This window comes from Salminus brasiliensis, chromosome 2, assembly GCF_030463535.1.
Source record: "Salminus brasiliensis chromosome 2, fSalBra1.hap2, whole genome shotgun sequence".
NCBI lineage: Eukaryota > Metazoa > Chordata > Actinopteri > Characiformes > Bryconidae > Salminus > Salminus brasiliensis.
Window position 1 is genome coordinate 22,779,347 of NC_132879.1, and position 16,079 is coordinate 22,795,425.

Consider the following 16,079-nt stretch of genomic DNA (forward strand, 5'->3'; position numbering starts at 1 on the left):
TGTTTTAAGTCCTTACCCTTCTAGTGTTGGGATAATTGCTAGTGCTAGTGGGAGTTACGAACAGGTGATTTAATTGGCAATACAAAACTAATATAATATATTTGACCAAATAAATAAACAAACAAATAACCACTGTCTGCCAACAATCCTTGCATGGAAACTATTAATTAAAAATCAATTAGGTATTTATGACAGATTTATGATACAGTATTGCAAAAGATAATATTGCAATACATTCATTTATCACTATTTTCTTACACTCCTTAAGAAGTAAACAAAGTCATTCTGAGTGGCCTGGTGAGAAATGCTTTGTTCTAGAGAAACGTACTGAGTCAGAACTGTTCACAGTGGTGGTGAATGGAAACAGACGTCTAATGATCTGCATGCCTCTTAAAGCTCCTTCACAGAAAGTTACTATACCAAATGGCTACAAATACTCTGTGTGAGGCCTGAGACATTTTATGTATTACTATTATGTATTATGCATAAATACATATATGTATAATACATATATGTATTTATGATTAACCACTATTTTACCTATTTTATGAACATTACATAAAATAATGATTTTCTACATAGTTAATAGTATTACTATATTTGTAGATTTCACTAACCCTGGTTCCTATCTGAACCTGTATATTTTTAGTGTGAAATGCATATTTCTATAGTCTTAATTGTTTACAGTGGTGGTGAACAGCACCAGACGTCTGAAGAGTTATATGCCTCTAAAAGCTCCCTCAAAGAATAAACCGTTTCACACCAAACCACTCCCAATGACTTTGTTTACGTCTCTTTTGGAAGACAGGTGGAATTCCTCTTTAACCTTAGTAAACAAAAACTGTTATAGTTATAATAATACAGTTATCATTTTGGCCATTCTGTAATATAATATGAGCTTTTGTAAAAGATAGGTATCTCCTGTTTATTCCCTTCTGTCCTAAAACCACACACACACACACACACACACACACACACACACCTACCACACACCTACGCTAACTCTTCACTGCAGATAATCAGGTCAAACAATTTATCCTCCAGGAGAAAACACATGACATTAACCATAGCCACCTGCAGCCTGTTCCAGCCTCTACAGAATATGATGTTACAGATGTTCTCTGGTTGGGGCACGTGACATAAGCAGGGAGATAATCCAGTCAAACTGATGGTACATTGGAAAGAAGAAGGGCAGCTGGGGATAAAATCTAGTTACAGGTATTTGTCGTAGGTATACTTATCTTTCCTTCAGCACAAGAGTCACTGAGTTCACATTTAGTAACCATTCACATCTGATGAAACAGCCTAAAAGGCTGTGCAAAACACCTACTGGGTGCAGTAATGCCCTGCTATTTCCTAATAAGGGCAAATGTTAAGCATCTGCTGCCCCCTATTCTGCCAGGTCTTGCTTTCGTAACCAAAGCTAATGAAATAACACTTCTGTTTATAGATCAAAACCAAGTGCACTCAAGATTCAAGCCTGGCGCACCACAAAAAGCAGCCTCCCACATGGCAATGTGAAATGAGCAAACTGGATTGGAGTGTGTATGTGTGTATATGTGTCTATGTGTGTGTGAATGCATGTGTGCCTTGGCACCCTAAGAAAATATCTTTGCTCAAGATGAAGAAACTTATTTTTTCCCCCTCATCCTATGCATTATTAATCAGACAGCTCTGCACTTTAGCAGGAGTTTAGCTGACCTAGTTACTGCCAGCCGTTTGCATTGTGTTGCGTAGTGCAGCGCCGACTAGGCCTTACCATAAGTGAAAGAGTTCAGAAAAGCACTCAAGCTATTAAACCAAGGGCCCTGGCAATTCCGTGCTCCAACCTCTGGGATAAACTCTGGGATTATTGTTGACATAAAACATTTCTGAGGTTGAACAGGATTCGGCCCAGTCCTCCCGTGTCTACGTCTTGCATGACGTGACTTACTCGATAAGGTCCGTAACAGTCAAACTGTGCTTTGTTAGGTGGGGCAACCAATCTTCCTCCCTGTAAGCCTTACGTTCACCATGACTTCATGTTTGGAAGTAAGGAGGACAGTTGTGTGAACATAAATATGTCAAAAGTCATGACGTGAAAATCCTCTGGAATTGCACAATCAGCGGCAATTTCCCCCCTGAGATGACTCAGTCTATTGTGCTTTATTGGAAGCTTACCGTGTGTCCATGTCACAGACTAATGCAACAGCTTGGATGCATATGCAATCCTGCTTTCATGAACGTAATAAAAACATAAGCTATAGTTGGTTGTAAAAACACAACTGAATTGGACAAAACACATAATGACACACATATGAGCTCAGCAGGCCACATGGGTTGAAGAGTTATCTTTAACCTTTGCAACAGCTCTTGTAAAAGGATGAGTACATAATTATCAACAGGGAGTAGATATGACTTTAAACCATGCTGAATGTCTCACTTCTGTTTGCTTCATGGCATGTTTATATTCCACTAGGAATAACTGATGTACACACCTAGGTCTTTAGCAATGCTTATGTAGTCTTTTCTAGCGTCATGCATCTCTATCACACCTCTTCTGAGGTCTTCTGAAAGTTATTTGCATCAAGGTGTGGTTCACAGTAATCAGGGTTTGTGGGCCTTTATTTAATGGCCAATGCACCTTAAAACCCATATGTCTATCCATGTCATCTTCTAAACTGAAACACCCTCATGCCAACTAGCACTTGGAAAAGTCATTAACACATCAGTTCACTTACTTTTTCTAGCCTGCATTGTGGATATTTACTCAGTGTGTTCAGTGAAAGACATGAACAGTATAATGTCCTTAACTGAAACATCTTCATGCCAACTAGCTCTTGGAGAAGTCATAAACACATTGGTTCACTTACTTTTTCTAGCCTGCATTGTGGATGTTTACTCAATGTGATCCATCCACAGAACCACAGCTTATCAACCCTCATTTGTCTAAATTCACATTATCATTCAAACCTATCCTAAAGATATTCGATGGAGCTCCATCACACCATAGAATGCAGTTCCACTACCCTACAGCCCAGTGCTGGAGAGTTTTATACCCCGGTAGCCGTTGCTTGGCATTGGACATGGTGACCTTAGGCTCATGTTTGGCTATTCCCAGTGCTTTTCATGGATATATGGTGTTTGCACACCAAAACCCCTGTGTCAGCAATGGGTGCAACTTAAAGTAGCTGAGTTTACTAACTACAAGGGCTGTATAGAAGCTTTTGTGAAACTACAAGCCATGACTAGCGAATGGAGGTAAATAAGCCATAGTCTTACTTTCTGTATCCTCACTGAGGGTTCTTCAGCTGCCATCTCACCACCATGGTTATGTCCAGGAACTCATGTACACACTCACACACACACACACACACACACACACACACACACACACACACACACACGTAGACTCCTCTTCTTTAATCCATGACTTCTACAAGAGGGAGGAGAGACAAGGAAGACTTGGGGTCACAGTCAGACCTACAAAGAGAGAGAGAGAGAGAGACAGAGGAAGAGAAACAAAGAAGAGAGAAAGACAGAGAGAGAGAGAGAGAGTTAGCCAAGCAGACGGATAAAAGGACAAATCACACTTGAACCGTGTTGCCACATTAATCACGGTAATGGAGTCCATAACGTCAGTGAGTCTACCTCTGTTATGCAACCAGGACCCAATATCCCACTGACCTGCTGGAAACACGCCCCCTGCCCCTTGAGGATTCAAAACTTCAGATGAAATGTGCCCATATAAAGACAGTAAGAGCATAAACCCCGGACCATCTGCAGCCAGATTACTCTTCCAGTAACCCTGACGTTGGTACTCTTAAGTGGGGGAAAAAAGGCTCTCAGGACGTTGTTTACTGTAGCATTAGAGCTAAAGCTAAATATTCCCTTTTCAGGGTCACTACTATCTTCAAACAGAGTGAGTGTTTCTGTCACTGCTTCCTGATGTAAGCCTGTATTCAGGCTTGGGAGATGAGAGAAAGGAGAATGCAGGTAGATTCAGACAGATGATGAACACGTATATGGGAGGAGTTCGGCTGTCGTGGACACTGTGGCTTCAAATGCCAACAGTAGATCTCACTGATCAGGCTGACTTGTGAGCTAGCGCAGATAAGAAAATCCTTTTTGCGTAGTACAGTGTGACATGTCGGCTTTGGCTTTCCTTAGTCATCGCTAAAGGTCACTACAGTCATGTCAACCAAGTGAAGGAAAACATGAACGATAAAAAATAGAAGTGCTTCACTATTAATGGCCCATAGATCTTCTTATCCGCTTCTTCCTGGTCAGGATCACGGAGGGTCAGGAGCCTACTCAGAATCAAGACAAGACAAGAATACCCCCTGGACAGGGTGCCAGTCCCTTGCAGGGTACCACGCACACTCACTTACTCCCACCTACACTTTCAAAACAATAAGGTAAAGGTGCTTCAATGGGTTCTTTGAACAATGCCATAGAAGAACCACCTCTGGTTCCATAAAGAATCCTGTTTGTAATAAAGATGTATGGCAGTGCGGAACCTTCGCTACCTAAAGAACCTTCATTCGATGTAAATTGAGGTTTTCTTCACACAAATGCATGTCTACTTGCATATGGTTCTTTACGAAACCATAAAGGGGTTCCTCTATGGCACCGCTCGTAGAAGTGTTGGGGCAAATTAGAAAAGTCAATTTACCTAGCCTGTGTGTTTTTGAGTGATGGGGGAAACCGGAGTACCCAAAGGAAACCCACGTAGACACAGGGAGAACACACTTCTCTGTGACTGGAGCAAAATTTCCAACACACCACTGGTGCTGGGTGATATGACTAAAAATCTCTATATGCTTAAGAGAAATGGCTATATATGATACGATATAATAAAAACCTTAAATAATGTTAATAATGACCTTTATAATGGTAAAGTATCAGTATTTATTTATAACATCAAAACACAGCATGCTGCACAGGACGGTGGTGTTTGAGATGGTGGGATAAAGTCATCATGCTGTTCATTTAATTACAATGTTTCTACAGTATAATTTGGACAAGACGGTACTCTGTCTGTTAAGTGCCAACGACCAATGCATGTTATTTTTTTTCTTTTTAAATAAAAGCACCCACAGATAACCTGGTAACATGTGTAGCAGGTGAGATATTCCAAATTTTGTATAAAACAAACAACACAACAACAAACCTGCAGTGACATCATGCCGCCACAAATGAACATAACAAATGTAAACGTAAGGAAAAAATTCTTCTTTCCCTGTTCACTGAGCTGTACTTTGAAAGCCCTCAGAATTATATGCTATATCAGGGCTTTCCCAGAGGCCTCAATGTTCTGCACAGCTTTGCGCTTTACCTAAGACACCTGGACAGTATCCTTAGATGGGGTTAACAATTCCTGCATGATCTTAAAATGATCTCAAAAATGATCCTTCTCTTTGCAAAAAACGATATTTTCTGCCAAAACAATTCAGTGCCAGTGATTTTATTAACAATGCTACAGACCAAAAATGAGTCCCAAGAGCCACCTTTCAAACATGTAGAACAGAATGCAGAAGGAAAGCTCAGATGTATGAAAGAAAACATAATCATAAACATTATAAAATGTCATAAAAAATAATAAAACAGCTGCAATAGCTAAGAGGGTTTTTACTACAGGTAAGACTGCAACCAGAGAGAATCCAGGTTACAGCTTTCTTTAAGTCCATTAAAAGTTAAAGCATTGTAACTAGTAGAAGATTAATGGAAAATGTGTAGGAACTGCTCAAGCATACAGTACTTTTGGGTGTAGTTCAAGAGTAAAGTTAGGACAGTAATTTACCTTGACTATCATAATAACTTTTTAAGGGCTGAAAGGTAACGTTCTTGACTGGCCCAGTCATGAACTTAAGCCCAACCAAATCTTACTGATCATCAAATTCACTTACTAAACACAAGACTGAAGGAAAAAAGGCCCTAGAAACAAGGAAGAACCAAAGAAGGTTGCATTACAGACCTGGCAAATAATTACCAGGGAAGCAGTGATTACTAGTGATTATATTGAACTAGTGATTCTAAAGCATTTATAACATGAAGGTTGACCTGATTTTTCTTTTTAAATATTTAGTTAATTGGGGGCTGTGATGTCCATACACTGTTGTCACCCAATATATAGATACTGATAGAACACTTCAATTTCCAGATGATTTGTATATGTATCTCCTTGTCAACCTTCATCATAAAGTTCTTTAAGATTTAAAATAACATCTGAATCATAAGACTAGGGGTTCAAAGGGGCCACAAAGGGGCCTCTGGTCTAAAGCACATTAACTTCATGTAAAGGTTCTTTATCAATTTAAAGGTTCTTACATACACATTTCATTGACTTTACAGAACCAATATTATTTAGATTTAAATTATTATCTGAAAAATTAAGCCTAGGGGTTCAAAGGGCCACATGTAAAAATGGCTATGATCTGCACATGTATGTGTTTTACAAAAACACATGCAACTGGACACACCAACCCACATTCCAGAAAAATAAGGAACTAGGCTGGGTTTCCTGAAAGCATCTCAAAGGTTGAGCAAGCATCCCACCACTGTCTATATCAGTTTAGGCAATCACACAAAAGCAAACACTTTACCTACCAACCCACACAGTGTATACACAGTAGAGTTTTCCAGCTGCCTAAGAGCCAGTGTCACAGCCCTGCGAAGAGCTGACCAAAATACCCCTCACTGCCATGCATAATTCACAGCTAAACTACACAGAGCGCTCCCATACATGCCATGCATTTCAGTCTACTCTCAGCAGTTCCATCGCAGGCCTCACAACTCTGACAAGCCACTTAAGAAAGGATTTATCTGTTATACGGCAGATACAGCCATTGTTATTATGAATGGGCTCAATTAGCGTTAGTAAGATAGCACTAAACGGAAATTCAGCCTCCACTTTTAACCCATCTGTGGCAGTGAACGCACACACACTCACACACTAGTGAGGTGGATAATATGACAATCTTTGTATCTTTTTATGATAAATTCATTATTATACACAATACTCTTTTTTTAAGCATAGCATGGATATTCATAGGACTCTAAACAATTACAGACTTTCAGTTCAAAGATTGTAGTCAGCGTGTATTTTGTAAAAATGTCTTAAAATATCAGGATATAATATCTTTACCATATCACCAAGCCCAAATGTTTGTGGTAGGCCCAAAAAAGCCAGTATGTAAATAAAGACAGTAGCTGGGTTCTAATGTTTTAGCTGAATTTTACTCACTGCCAGTTTACATAAACCTGAGTCATGTTTGCTTTCATAATGTTAATAGGTGCTAGACTACATAGGAAGCATCTGGCTTGCCTTTAAGTTCAGGGAAAAAATATTTTTTACACCTGTGGTTACTTAATCCCATCTTGTCCATGTGGCACCACCTGCATTAACGCTTCATTTCTGTCATTTGCTCGTTCAAATCTTGGCCAGGGCCAACCTTCTATTAGGTAAAGTCAGAACATTTATTCATAGAACCACAGAACAAATTCAGGAAAAAGACACATGGCATGGTTTATTTAGATTTTTTTTTTCCTGGATGTTGTTTTATTCCTTAAAAAGCAATATTTCTAATCATCATATTGTAAATAGTCTAAGGCTCTAAGCATGGTAAACAAGAATGTGAAGATGCTTCTCTTTGTGGGAGCGAACTGGGAGGTCCATCATGAAATATACAAAAATTGCTGTTTCAAATGATGAATTTGCCTGGGGATTCAGGCTGCACACTTTTAATGGAATAAAAAAGCTGCTTCAGAAGGAGGTTCATTATGTTCAGGGTTAGTACAGAGAGCTCAGTGAGAAAGGCTTTTAATGATTATGTCAGATGGATGATTTCATCATATGCTGGTATGTATGCAGTAGGGCTGCACAATATATTGTTACATTAAATTTACATTGCTCTCATTTTCATGACATGTCTACCAGAGGCTACCAGAGGTTATATCTGCCCAATGTAATGTATTATATGTATTATACATGATGTGCATTATTAATATCAAAACATGGTGGATTATTGACCTATATTGACTATTGACAAATTTGTCTGCATGTGTATTAATATGGCAATACATATTGCAGAAAATAAGTCAGTGTTTTACAATATAGTGCAGCCTTAGTACGCAGTGTTTTTAGTGTTGGTATTAATGGCTGGTTATAAATGCTTGTCTGAAATATAAAGGAATATATAGTGTTCCTCCTTGCACACCTGCCAAGTAAATGAAACTTGTACAGTCTGATTCTGATGTAAGATGCTGTACTTTGACATCGACTGTAGATACCTGTAGGATTTTAAATGTGTAAATGCAACGGTCAGAACAGTGTGTATGCCTGAGGGGGCAGAGTAAGTGTTACAAGACTGCTTCGAGTGTGCTGACTGGGATGTATTTAAAATGGCAGACACCAGTGACTTGTGTTAATGTAAATTAATATGCAACATTTGTTACTGAGTTCATCAAGATGTATGTGGATGATGTGACTGAGACAAAGCTAATTCACACACTTCCAAATTAAAAAGCTGCTGCCCTCATATCTGGCAAACAGTGAAGTACTCAAAGCTGCCAGACACAACCTGAAGGCTGGCATTAGAACTGCTAAACACAAGTACAGCACACAAATCACAGTCTACTTCAATGCCAACTCAGACATCCCGATGCATGTGGCAAGGAATCCAAGCCGTCACTGACTACAAGAGCAAAGTCTGCAACTCAGTGTCCACATACGCCTCCCTCCCTGCTGAACTGTTCTGCCTTCCTGCATGGATGAGCCACTCACACTGACAGGTGAGACAAACAATGATGTAGGTCTCAACTCGGAAAACGTCTGGCCCAGATGGAATCCAGGGTAGACTCATAAAAGCGTGTGCCAACCAGCAGGCTGCCATCTTCACAGACATCTTTAACATCTCCTTGGTACAGTCTACCATTCCTGCCTGCTTTAAAACCACAACCGTCATCCCAAAAAAAAACACCATCTCTTGCTCAAATGACTACCGTCTCATTGCTCTCACACCTATTGTGGTGAAGTATTTTGACAGGCTGTTCTTGGCTCACATGAAGAGCTGTCTTCCTAGCACTCTGTACCCTCTTCAGTTTGCCTGCTGTGCTAACAGATCTACTGATGATGGGGTATCACTGTGGTTCCCAACCTATGTTAGAATGCTGTTTTTCAACTTCAGCTCTGCCTTTAACAACATCATCCCCTCCAGACTGATTTGGTCTAACTCAACACTAACTCAACACTCTCCTCCACCCTTACACTCAGCACAGGATGCCCACAAGGCTGTGTTCTCTCACCCATGCTCTACACTCTGTACACCTACGACTGCATCGCAAAACTGAGCTTCAACATCATCATCAGGTTTGCAGATGACACAGCAATAATCGGCAACATCACCACCAATGATGGGGGACCATAAAGAGAGGAAGTGAAGCTCCTTGCAGAGTGGTGCAGTGGCAACAATGTATCCCTCAACATCAGCAAAACCAAGGAACTGATTGTTGACTTTAGGAGGGGGAGCAGAGTGCACACACAAAACTGAGCACCAAGGAGACGGCACTGGAGAAAGTGAGAAGCTTCAAGTTCCTCTGTGTCTACATATCTGAGGATCTCACACATCACACACCATCAGGAAGGTCCATCAATGCCTCCTCGTCCTCTGATGGATAAGGAGAGTCAACCTAGCACAACAGCTCCTCTGCAACAGGGTCAGGATGCAGATGGCCAGGATGCTCTCCACAGTGGAGCTATAGAACTTCTACAGGTCCACTGTGGGGAGCATCCTGACCAGCTGCATCACGTTCTGGTATGGCAGCTCCACTGCTGCTGAACACAAGGCCCTGCAGAGCGTGGTTAAAACTGCCTAGTACATCACTGCAGTTGGCTTACCCTCCCCATACAGGACCTCTACAACAAGAGATGTCAGAGTAAAGCTATTAGCACCCCAGCCAATTCCTATTTCAATCCCTGCCATTCAGAAAGAGGAATAGGAACATCCGAGCCAGAACCATCAGATTTAAGAACAGTTTCTTCCCACATGCTGTTAAACTGTTCCCACCAGCAACACTAACCTCAACCTTAACAAAACAACTGCTACTGATTACTCATCATACCTACACTGAGCTCCACCAGCTCAGGGACTGTATGCACTCTGTTCCCTGTACCTGAACACTAGCTGCTATACTCATTACTGCACTGTACACTTGTTTACATATGTGCTTATGTTCACAACAGCAGGTTGGTCTACCTTAGCATACACTCCTGAACACCTTCCTTTACTCTTCATTTACAAAATACACAACACATCGCTAATTTAAAATCAGTGTAGTACCTTAGTTTATTATATTTATTGTCTATATTATTTATTGACAGCCTGACCTAGTCATGTTGCCAGCTGTTTTACTTGTGAATTTGTGGACAGTGAAACAACTGATTTCTAATTGTTCTGAGATCGTAAGCCCCTTCTTAAATCATATGCATCTACAACCACCTTACGAAGGCCTCAGGGAGCTCTCTGGATCACCATGATGAACCCATGCACTTCTACAATCAGGAGCAAACCGAACTAAATGTGTGAGGTTTAAATAAAGACATCCTCCTCCAAAATCCTCTTTAAAGATCTGCATCTGCAGTTTATGTGTATTATATGTATTAATTACATTTAACAAATGAGTTATTGTTGTATATGTTATACTACCAATATTGTTGAAATTAAGACTAAATGTCTATATGTTTGAATGTGTTAAAAAAATATCCTAACACCTAAAAGGTGTCCAAATCTTTTCAAAGGCCTGTATATATATTGTATTTCCTGCTGCAAGGGACTACGCGCCTTAACACGCTTTTTCACAAATTTTCATTCACCCTCACATCTGTGTTAATGTGACATGGCAATAAAAGTGAGTTCACTGGGTTTAAACATAAACTTCAGTTTATGTAAAAAGTTGGATTTTACAAAATACTTCAACAATGCTACAACTTAAAAAAAAAAAAAGCGCTAAGAAAGCGTGAAGCAAATCTTTAAGGTTAAGCCTAACACAGACATATAAGTGCATTCAAAACACAAAAAGCAGCATATTGTTTACTGTCCAAGTTTCACTGACTGCATACAAATAGAACAGCCTCTCTCTAGGATTTACGCACACAGACTGTAAAACATAGAGAAAACCATAAAGAGAGAGAGAGAAAAGTGATCGAGTGAACCTTTCCAGACTCAACCAAGTCCAGCCTCTTGCTCATCTCACTTCACAGGAGCTCACTGCCCACTGTCACTTTCCACAGGATATGAAACCCAGGGCTCTTCCACACCACCACAGAATGTCAACAGAAAAACGGCGTCATCTTGTTCATGGCCAACAGGAGAGTGTCAGGCACACATTCATCGCATTTGCCTATTTTCTCGCTGATGACCAACATTTCCACGGCTAAAATTAAAACACTGCGACCTTCATAATTCCATTCTGAAGTGGAGAGGTTTATTTAGAGAATGTGAGATGTCTGGCAGTGGCGGAAAAATGTGTTATCACACCAAAGCGGAACGAAGAGCATGCAAGTTATGACAACCAATAGCAATATGTACCAGTATTTGCTTGCCCATAAGACAGTAATGAAAACAGTCTCTGGGAGATGTAATTACAAAAAAAGTATTATTCCAAAATAATACATCAAATCTAAAGCAAGCTCACCATGCCTGAGAAAACACTGTCCAAACAACTGTTTACAGGTGCGTAGGCCATTAATGGTAGGTTATATTGTTGCTGTCGGACAAAAACCTCATATATTCACATTGCAATAAAAAGTGTAAAATGGCAAAAATGGAGATATAAACTTTTTGCATGGCAGCGACAATATATTACTATATAGACTGTGTTTAACGTTGGCAGCTTGCCTGTTCTTTGAGAGCTTCTCCTAGCCAACTACAGAGACAGTATAATCACGGGTTCATTAATGTTATAAGTGTAAAGAAATATGAGTGGACATTAGATGTGTGCTTGTCTGTGAAATCTGAATTTTAGGATTTTATGTAACTATAGGCATTATGCAATTAGGGATGTAAAGACTAAAATGTGTGATTTATTTAGGTGACTATTTAGAGTAATTGATTGTTAACATCTTATTCTTACAATGAAGAGTGCAGATTTAAGTTTATTTTGTTTTTAAATACTTAGGTTTTATGAATTTTGAGCAATAATTCTGCACAAAGCACAGAGAATTGCTTTTATATTCATTTTTCAATAATGCAATGTGAATCTGGTCATTGTGTTAAAAGTTTCTGATGAATGGACCAATAGAAATGCTCAGAAATAAAAAACATATTTTTAAATGGACCACTGAAAGGTAAAAGGGGGTCTCCATCTCCTGTGATGTTGCCTTTTGCAAAACAGCAACAAATACATAGGTAGTTCATGGTAAAAAAGTGACCTTTTATTTTAAAATCAGCCTATTGGCCACATGGGACTTTTTAAACAACAGAAAAACTAAATTTGATTGTGAATTAACATAATAAATACCTTCAAATAGGTACTATTAGTAAACACTGAACCACAACTGAGTAACTAGAACAACTTAATAAAAAAAAAAAATCATAATCTTTTTTTTGTTATGTAGATATTTGCACTTGCCGATATTTGCTGATTTCCACTTGTGTGTCTATGCCTACTCTGCATAATACATGCTTTACTTCTTCCACATGCGGTCTTGTGTAGTACATACAAACACACACACACACACATACAACCGCTTCTGGATGAGTTCCCACACTCAGAGGGCCTAAAACATATGTGTAACATTCTCAGTGACGATCTCAGTGATCATAACACGGTGCAGACCCTGCCAACAGATCTACAAGTCCCAGAGATGTGTAGGAGCAGCCCAGTGGAAGTGTGTTTGGTACAGAAAATGTTACACAAAGCACACAGTTATTCATGCATGAAACACAGTATGCATCAGTATGCTGTTGACACAGCGGCAAGTCAAGCTTAAGTTCCTTTACCAGAGTGTCCACAGCTTCATATCCTTCCTGTAATCAAGGAACACAGCCATTAATGCAATAATCACATGCACCTCAAACAGCTTCTGAACTTCAGTCTGAACACATATCCTAAAAGGACTGAGCAGACCAATATCCACTTGAATCATTTTCTGAAAAGGTTTTTTTGTGAACCTTACCTGTGAACTTCTAAAGATGCGTAAGTAAAAACATTCAGACTACTGGCCATTTAAAGCAATCAGTAAAATAACTGATCATTAAAATATTAGTACTCTACTTCTTTGACTATGTTTAATAATACATATTGCGGTAAACAAAAAGAAACATGGTACATTCATGATTAATACAGCTACTAAGGTACTCATTTTACAATGTAAACAAATGCAAACACTGTGTCTACTAGAGTTGGTAGCCAAAGTCAGAGTCAAGACCAAGACTTTTAGTAGCCAAGTCAAAACCTGAAACCGAGAGTGGCCAAGGCCGAGACGAGACAGACACCGATCATTTATGTAATCAAAACGGGACTCGGGTACTACACCTCTTGCATCTAGTGGCCGAGACGAGACAGAGACCACTCATTTATGTAATCGAGACCGGGCTCGGGTACTACACTTCTTGCGCCTACTGACCAAGACAATACAGAAATCACTTATTCATGCAATCAATACCGGATTTGAGTACCACAACACTAGTGTCTACTGGCCAGGCGAGACAGAAACCTCTCATTCATGTAATCATTACGGGACTCGAGAACACTAGTGTCTACTGACCAGTATTATTTAAGCACTTGTGAGACGTTTATGCACGATAAAGCTAGCAACACATTAGTGCAAAGCATTTGTGCTGTTTGTGAAGCATCTACATTTATGTTGTGCTAAATGTTGTTCTGTAATACCGATATTATGGTAATAACATACCTTAGGACGAGCCTTAGGACCTTAGGACCACCCAATTCAACAAGGTACTAATGTGGAACACAATGTAAACAAATGTATACTGACCGGTATGATATAATCACTTCAAAAAAAGTTTGATGCACAAAAAGGCGAGTACTAAATAAATAAAAAAAATATACAAAACATTTATTATTGTCTATTTTTACTGTTTACAAGACTGATATTTAAAATGTAATCTTTTAGTTTTATTAATACAAGCGTCTTCAAATGCACCTACTGCAAGCTTATTAAAATTAAGAAGTAAACATACACTCTTATTAAAAAAAGGTTGAATAGGGGTGTAACTGTGTTTATTCGTACTGACCTTTGGTGCATATCATAGAGTATACATGACACACACTAAATACAGTCATTTAAAAAGCACATGTGCCAGAAACCCTAAGCTGTAAGCTGTTGGACTTGCTTAGTATTGTGGGAACTGTAGTCTTGACTCCCATGTGAGTGTGAAAACACATTGAACATGCTAACATACTGGAACTTCCACAACTGGGGTTTACCTGGGTCTTATGGGTATTTTGTTTTCCACTGTACTGTACTTGTACCGAACCGTGAGGTCGAATTCAAAGGATCTCCTCACTCATATATCTTTACAAAATGGTCCTTTATTTTAAGGTGATTTGAAAGTTTTGAAAGCTGAGGCATTGAATTATTTGCCAAATTGCAGCATTAAGGCATAAAGAACGTTCAATACTTTGTGCATGTGTAATATTTCAGCTGAGCTGATGGTCAGACATGTTACTCTCTACTCATAGGCCCATAAGCCACATGCAGGAAGTCAGTAGGCAGGCTAAGAAGGGATGAGGGGGGTTGGTGGTAAGACTCTCACTTTACTTTCACATTATACCCTGCAAAGCAGCACCAGCAGCCCTGTCGACAACATTCAGCTTACACCTGCAAAATTCGGCACCACACAAACCTTGAAAAACCTGGTATCTCTGTATTTGCTTATTCATTTACATAGTTCTCATCCATCTCTGTACTCGTGCGCATTGTTTGTGCTTCTACAATCGTTTAAACAGTACTGTGATATATCACCCCTAAATTTGCTGATATAAGGTGTCTACCAGAAGTCAACAACAAATCCGTTTCAAGATTAAAAGTATGTAATAATATTATACAGACTCAGTGTGAAAGGGCATGTCCATGTGCGAGTGCTCCAATGTATTATAAAGAATGTTACGTGGCTCGCGGCACGGTTCCGCTGACCTAACCATAATGTATGTGACAGTGCAGTAAAAGTGTGGGAGGGCTAAGTTGGGTGTGCAATGTGCACACGCAGCACCAACCCCCTCCCTTTTACTCTTTACATAGTCCCAACACTCACTCCTGTCCACACCAGCCGATGCCCAGCATCAATATTAATGAGCTGGAAGGCTGGCCAGGCAGGAGGTGAATTTCATTGGAGGACATAGGCAGTGGTTTAGAATCAGGGTTAAAATGACTGGACAGGTCAACAGAAAGAGGACTGAAGCTACTGTCTGTCTGGTGACTCTTGCCACTAGATGCACAGAAGGACACGGCCTGGTTTGTATTCAGCGGAACACCTCGAGAGGAAGTGGATCTGTGTCACTACACACACACACACACACACACACACACACCTGTCTGTAGTGACTTAGTAGGCCCTGTGTTGTTAGTTATTGTCCTACATAAGGCCACTCCCAGTGGAGCTCCCTGCTGCAGTCTTATACCACTGCAACTCTCAATAAATGCCCATTTAAAATGTTACAGCTCATTGAATAAGAGGGACCTTCTAGGACTACAGAGGGTGTGATAAGACTATTATATGTTTATAAGTGAAGAGTACCACATTTTCTTAGAATTTGTGTTTGTAGATTAATGTGTAGGGTAAGAAGGAGCCTTGAATTGCAGGTAATATACTACTACCTGAATTCATGCAATTCATATTAACCCTTCTTCTTGAGGGCTGTCTTTCTGGACAATTACCGCCACAAATTGTTAGAATGAATGAATGAATTAAAATAATCCAGCACCTTCAAGTTTACTCTCTTTAATTTCAATCTAACATCCAGGAAGCCTGTTCTGCCCCTGTGTGAGATCCAATTTTACTTACTGCATCAAAAAAAAGCAAACTTGTACATCATTTCTGTTTTACTTCCTGTAAACAACAGTTACTCATCAAAAT

General features: G+C 39.6%; 1 protein-coding gene across 3 annotated transcripts in view; it reads right to left on the reverse strand.

The window, feature by feature from the left end:
- otud7a (OTU deubiquitinase 7A) overlaps nucleotides 1-16,079 on the reverse strand; it is a 104,275-nt gene that overhangs the window by 49,393 nt on the left and 38,803 nt on the right. For 2 of the 3 annotated variants that reach the window (XM_072670826.1, XM_072670825.1), the window contains exon 2: nucleotides 3,262-3,462. The gene's annotated coding sequence lies outside the window, so the exon portion shown is untranslated. The remainder of the gene's footprint in view (nucleotides 1-3,261; nucleotides 3,463-16,079) is intronic. The other variant, XM_072670827.1, reaches the window with a different exon arrangement.